Consider the following 7,450-nt stretch of genomic DNA (forward strand, 5'->3'; position numbering starts at 1 on the left):
AACCCTGTGACTACCTAACTTTTGGTCTGTACGATGATATGACAGAACCCTGCGACTACCTAACTTTTGGTCTCTACAATAATATCACAGAACCCTGTGACTACCTAACTTTTGGTCTCTATAATAATATCACAGACCCCTGCGACTACCTAACTTTTGGTCTCTATAATAATATCACAGACCCCTGCGACTACCTAACTTTTGGTCTGTACGATGATATGACAGAACCCTGTGACTACCTAACTTTTGGTCTCTATAATAATATCACAGACCCCTGTGACTACCTAACTTTTGGTCTCTATAATAATATCACAGACCCCTGCGACTACCTAACTTTTGGTCTGTGTGATTATCATTGCCACCTAACTTAGTAATTATGGCCTCTCTAATGATCATTTATACATACTATAATAGTTCTGTACATACATTTCCATCTACAGTGTATTTCTAATATTTATACATATTTTATCTATGCTTGCCTCACCCAGGTCTTTGTCATCCAGTGATAACATACACATACAACCAGACAAGAGTCTAAAGAGTCATTTACCAGCATTGGCAAGACCAATTAAAATGTAAGTACTTCACTTTTACTGTGAAGTTATTACCCAATATCACCTATTCTTTAGTTTATATTATCTTGAGGGCATTTTCCGCAAAGTGACTAGGAGTCAAAGACAAGCCCCTTTACAACCTATAACACCAAAGTAAAGCGTTTTCTGTATGTACCACAATTGTGTATAGCATCCATATCAAGTACAACCTATAACACCAAAGTAAAGTGTTTTCTGTATGTACCACAATTGTGTATAGCATCCATATCAAGTACAACCTATAACACCAAAGTAAAGTGTTTTCTGTATGTACCACAATTGTTTGTAGTATCTATATCAAGTACCTTTGTATTTTGTTTTTTATCACTATGAGTTCCATTTCCACATTGTGACATGAGTCTAAAGATGAACCTTGGTATCAACAGAGCACATGCTATCTTGCTGTTGTTCCATGTAGGAGTATTCCAGACTCTTGCTGGAAAGTTGAAGGTTATATTATCCATTAGCAAACTGACCCTCATCAGTGCAAGCAAATCACAATTGCAAAATTAGTCAACATTAGCCAACTTATAAAAGCCTAACTTGGCATGAAAATGAACAAAATTTGTTTAGTGAGATTGTGTGACGTTGTGCAATCATCCCTAAGGGCAGTTTAGTCTTCAGATGCAGAGGTTATCCATTCTATTCGTGTCCATATCGAGCAGATTACCATCTGGTCCTCAAATCAAATACCTCAAATTGAGAGACAGTAATATATGATATATAAAACATTTGTAATTTATTTGTTGTCTTTCTTGCCAGGTCACTGTCACGCAGCAAGTCATATGGAAACCTTCATAAGTAATGCTGGGAGTCTTGTCATTGGTTGACCCATGACCTCTGACACTACAACTGGTTGACACATGACCTCTGACACCACAATTTGGATGTTTACAGGAATGCTAATCAATACTGCCACAATCATTGTAAATAACTATATCATGTTAATCATGTCATTGTTTATTAATTTCTAAATTAAAAGAAATTTCATATTAAAAAAAAATTCTGGTTTTAAATTGAATGGACTTTTGTATGAATTCGATATTTTTTACAAATTGAACAGTTGCGTATTTTACCATTCATTGAAAAAATCATGTTTTGATATGCCAATACTAGAATTATCATTTTTTGATACTGTTTGTAAGACTTGAAGTGAAATGATTAATTGTATATATTGTAAATATGATATCCAGATTGTAATTACTATTATTTTTGTTTTCTTTCTAAAAATTTTGCAAAACTTTTATTTATGATAAGTGTAACGTTAAAATGTTAAGTTTCAGTTTTTAGAGTATTTTGTAGTTTAGTGTAGAACCCTTCTTATTTTTGTTGAAAAGTACAGTGGAAATCTGACCTATGTTAATTATGACTATGAACTTGAAGTTAGTACAGCCAAAACATTGTGATATGTATGATGGCAAGTGTGTATGATAATGGATATGCCCCTTTTGAGGCGCCCCCACACATTGGCCAACCTCTCCCACCGATGGGGGTGGCATGTTTGACATGACGTGTCTTGCAGTGTATCTGAAGCCAACACTAAAGTTCAGTAAGGGTCTATGTATTGAGTCAGACCCATGACTGTTTTACTGCCAATGAGTAGACTTGAAAATTACTATAAACCTAGAAATTTTCGCAAAAGACTTATTTTCGCTGGAAAACAAAAAAAAAAACGCAAAGATAAGAAGTGACTAAAGTGCCTTCTTGGACATGAACACAATGTACCAGTCTGGTAATTAGAGAGAAAATTAGTCTTTAAGAACTTTGCTGAAGATGGTAAAATTTGCAAAATTTTGTAGAAGTGAAAATATCTAGGTTTACAATATTATTCTGTTTGTTGAGCCTTCCGTTTACTTAGATAGACACAAACTGAAACTATTTGTTACAACATGTTGATACAATAGTGATAAGCTATTGAATGGATGTTGGTTTAATTATAGTCTCAGTAGGATGACTGTCAGAATGGTAGTTTCATAAACTTGCAGTGTACTGTGTTTGGACTTCCAATGTTTATACTGTCTTGATCACAGGGTGATTAGTTTCACGTAACAGAGGAACTACCATCACCAACTTGTATAATCTACCAATAGTGATAATAGTTTTAGTTTGTGTCTATCTTAGTACTGCCCCCCCCCCCCCCTCGATGCTTCAATTATTTTGATGTATTGAACAGTGATGACACATTTTTATCACAGCATTGATCACTATGTTAATTAGGTACACAGGGTACTTTAGTCAATCATCGGATAAAATGTCAAGTTTATTTCAAATTTTTACAATTTTTTCCTCTGTCTTTTGTAACTGATACTTATTTGGAAGATCAAACTTCGGATAGAAAATTTGAGTTCCATTGTCATGACGATGTGTTCGATAAACTGTCCTGTAGGATTGCCTCCAGCCTGGCTACTACATTGGCCAACCAAAATGATCTAATGAATTCCATAGAAATACTATAGAACTATCAATGTGAAAAAAATAAGTGTTAGCAACAACACTGCCTAGTAAAGTCATCAAATATAGTGGTGACATTATACTGCCATTGTGAAAAAAATAAAACCATAGCAACAACACTGCCAATCAGAATGATCAAATGAATCCTTGGTGACAGCATAAAACTATCAATGTAAAAAGAAAAACATAGCAACAACACAGCCAATCAGAATGATCAAGTGAATTCCTTATTGACAACATAAACTATCAATGTAAAAAAATAAAACCATAGCAACATCACTGCCAATCAGAATGATCAATTGAATTCCTTGGTGACAGCATAAAATTATCAATGTAAAAAAAAACCATAGCAACAACAGAGCCAATCAGAATGATCAAATGAATTTCTTATTGACAACATGAAACTGACAAACCTTAGCAACATCACTGCCTACCAAAGTGATGATGTATGCATTTCATAGTACATGTAAATACATAATTATTACAAGTCAAAAACAGATGGTCTGACCACATTGATGCAATTTATATTGTTCCTGTGTTGTATTTAGCGTGGAATCCATGCAGAATTGGATTTTGCTTTTGTGAGTGGAAAGCAAAATTTTTAAATCCCAATCCGTATAGATTCTAGGCTTATGTTATATTGTGATAGGTGTAAGTTGACGTCTTTACTGTTGATTTCACTTCTACTTCTGTACTAGTTCTAATATCAAGTATTTGTGTTAATTGGATTTTCATTGTATTTGAAAACTAGGACTACACATTTTTGGTGGAGAGAATCACTGTTTATCATATATATATTTTATACAAAAAAAAAGCCCTCCTTTATTCAGCAGCAAAGCTCACAACAATTTTTTGTTCAAATATTTTTTGAATTTTACATCAAAAACACCATCCTTTTATTCAAAAACCAAGATTACAAATATTGGTATGATTATTTTGCCAAAAATACCATCCTTATTCAGCGGCCAAGCTCATCAATTTTTTTTAAAAACAAAATTGAATTTTTATGCCCAAAATAACACCAAGTAATTATGATGAAATTTAACTGCCAACTGTTGATATAATAAAATACAAAAACCATAGGTTGTTAGTGATATCATGGTATCTTTTAATTATTAATTTTGTTGTTTATTCGTTATAGATTTTATTATATGTATAGTTGTTCTTTAAGTTGTCTTTTTTAGTGTTTCAAAATTTTACATGAAATAAAGTACTATGTAAAAATATGACTTGTTTAAATGCATTTATTTACAGTGACATTTTGATGATTAAGCTGTATGGATTTGCTATTCAATGAGTTTATGATTAATGTGCCTCAAAAGTTTGACAAACATCATAGAAGCTGATGAGTTATAAACAGCCAATCATAGTGAACTATAAATTGCATCAGGCCACTCACAGCAGCTGATAAATTACAACCAGTCAATCACAGCAGCCCTCAAAATTACTATCAGGCAATCACACAGGCTGATGAATCACAATCAGCCAGTCACAATGGACAATAAATTACAACCAGCCAATCACAGTGGATTATAAATTACATCCAGCCTATCACAGTAGCTGATAAATTACAACCAGCCAATCACATTGGCTGATAAATTGTAACCCGTCAGTAAAATGGATGATGAATTGTAACTAGCCAATCACAGTGGCTACATGTATCAAATACTGAAATAAAGTCAGTCTATCCTACCTGTGTAGTACATCACAAAATATTATTTACATGCAATTAGATATATCAGCCTGACATGATTCCTAGAAATGTTACAACATAGCAGACCAACAACACTATGTTATAAACATATCTGGCCATGAAAAAATCTATATAGTTCTGGAAAACATAAAATATTTGAAACAGTTAATTTTAGTATCAAGAATAAACTTACAATTTTGGAAAGGACCCTATCAATAAAAAAAAACGTGGAAATAATACAGCGCCCTCTTGAGACGTCGAGAGCCTCTCGGTGCTTTGTAATGACATCACAAACAACCCTTTCATGATAGAATGTAGGCTTCAAGTTCGATATGTTTTATTTTGTGTATGAGAAAAACAGCGAAGGCGTGAAGCTACTGTAGAAATACATGTAAATAATTTAATATTCCTTGATATGCTATTCATCTGGACGAAAATCTCTCTCTTGCATATGTAATTATAATTATTTCTTTTGTTTTTATTGAAACATTTGAACATTGGCGAAAGAGAATAGTTACAATATTTTAATTTGTTTTTGTATTCATTTACGATCAACATGATGTCAAAAAAAGTACTGATGCACATTTTTTTAGATCAAGTGTAACAAGTAAGTTTTTTTCAAACAACTGGAAAAAGTTGTCATATTGTAACGTCATTTCCAAATCAAATCGTTCAAAACAAATGTTGATAAACATTTTTTAGGAAAAAAATCGTAAGCTTACCGGTAGTTTAAAAACTAATTCTGTCAAAAATTAGAAAATGGTTGTGACATCGTGAGGAACAGTTGTAATTTGTTAATAATTCTCGATCGGAATTGTTTATACTCAAAGATGATTTTTAATGTATAGGAATTTCAAATGTTTTAACGTTTCCCATACAATTGACACAATAGTGTTGTTTTGGCATCGCAGCTGTGTAGTACATCACAAAATATTATTTACATGCAATTAGATATATCAGCCTGACATGATTCCTAGAAATGTTACAACATAGCAGACCAACAACACTATGTTATAAACATATCTGGCCATGAAAAAATCTATATAGTTCTGGAAAACATAAAATATTTGAAACAGTTAATTTTAGTATCAAGAATAAACTTACAATTTTGGAAAGGACCCTATCAATAAAAAAAACGTGGAAATAATACAGCGCCCTCTTGAGACGTCGAGAGCCTCTCGGTGCTTTGTAATGACATCACAAACAACCCTTTCATGATAGAATGTAGGCTTCAAGTTCGATATGTTTTATTTTGTGTATGAGAAAAACAGCGAAGGCGTGAAGCTACTGTAGAAATACATGTAAATAATTTAATATTCCTTGATATGCTATTCATCTGGACGAAAATCTCTCTCTTGCATATGTAATTATAATTATTTCTTTTGTTTTTATTGAAACATTTGAACATTGGCGAAAGAGAATAGTTACAATATTTTAATTTGTTTTTGTATTCATTTACGATCAACATGATGTCAAAAAAAGTACTGATGCACATTTTTTTAGATCAAGTGTAACAAGTAAGTTTTTTTCAAACAACTGGAAAAAGTTGTCATATTGTAACGTCATTTCCAAATCAAATCGTTCAAAACAAATGTTGATAAACATTTTTTAGGAAAAAAATCGTAAGCTTACCGGTAGTTTAAAAACTAATTCTGTCAAAAATTAGAAAATGGTTGTGACATCGTGAGGAACAGTTGTAATTTGTTAATAATTCTCGATCGGAATTGTTTATACTCAAAGATGATATTTAATGTATAGGAATTTCAAATGTTTTAACGTTTCCCATACAATTGACACAATAGTGTTGTTTTGGCATCGCAGCTGTCTTGTTTCAAGTGTATGAGAAGCGTTAAAAACACTTGAAAAATTCCTAGACTTCAAAATCGGGTGTAAACACGTCTGATCGAGAATGGTACCGCTGAAATTAATACATTAGAACTGTTCTTCACTACATAAAAGAAAAAAATACGTCTAAGAGCTTCATAAGTTGGAATGGTATGTGAGACACACATAGTTCTAGCTAGCACTTCAGTCACGAGTACATAGAGCTAGCTAGCACTGCAGTCACAAGTACATAGAGCTAGCTAACACTGCAGTCACGAGTACATAGAGCTAGCTAGCACTGCAGTCACGAGTACATAGAGCTAGCTAGCACTGCAGTCACGAGTACATAGAGCTAGCTAACACTGCAGTCACGAGTACATAGAGCTAGCTAGCACTGCAGTCACGAGTACATAGAGCTAGCTAGCACTGCAGTCACAAGTACATAGTTCTAGCCAGCACTGCAGTCACGAGTACATAGAGCTAGCTAACACCTGCGCTAGCACTGCAGTCACGAGTATAAAGCACAGGAATATGAAAGGCATTGTTATATGCGACCGAGGATTCCGAGTCTAAGGTCATTGAGACAATATTTCTGGTGTACATAAACCATAGTTGCGAACAATACATATTTGCACAAAATCTATAAAAAGAAAGTTTAAGCCTGTACTAGCTGCAACTGAAGCACTTTTTAATCAATAACCAAAGATATATTCAATGATAATTGGTAAATCATTTATTTAAAAAAAACACCACCAAATAAGGATTATCTGTAGGTAGTGTAGTGGTAAGTTTAAACTTTCGTGAAAGCTCGGTTTTGAATCTGTCATCATGTTCAAATTGTACTAGTTGTAACTGGAGTATCGTTTTCCGATCAGACAACCACAATGTT

This window comes from Glandiceps talaboti, chromosome 17 (genome assembly GCF_964340395.1).
Source record: "Glandiceps talaboti chromosome 17, keGlaTala1.1, whole genome shotgun sequence".
Lineage (NCBI taxonomy): Eukaryota > Metazoa > Hemichordata > Enteropneusta > Spengelidae > Glandiceps > Glandiceps talaboti.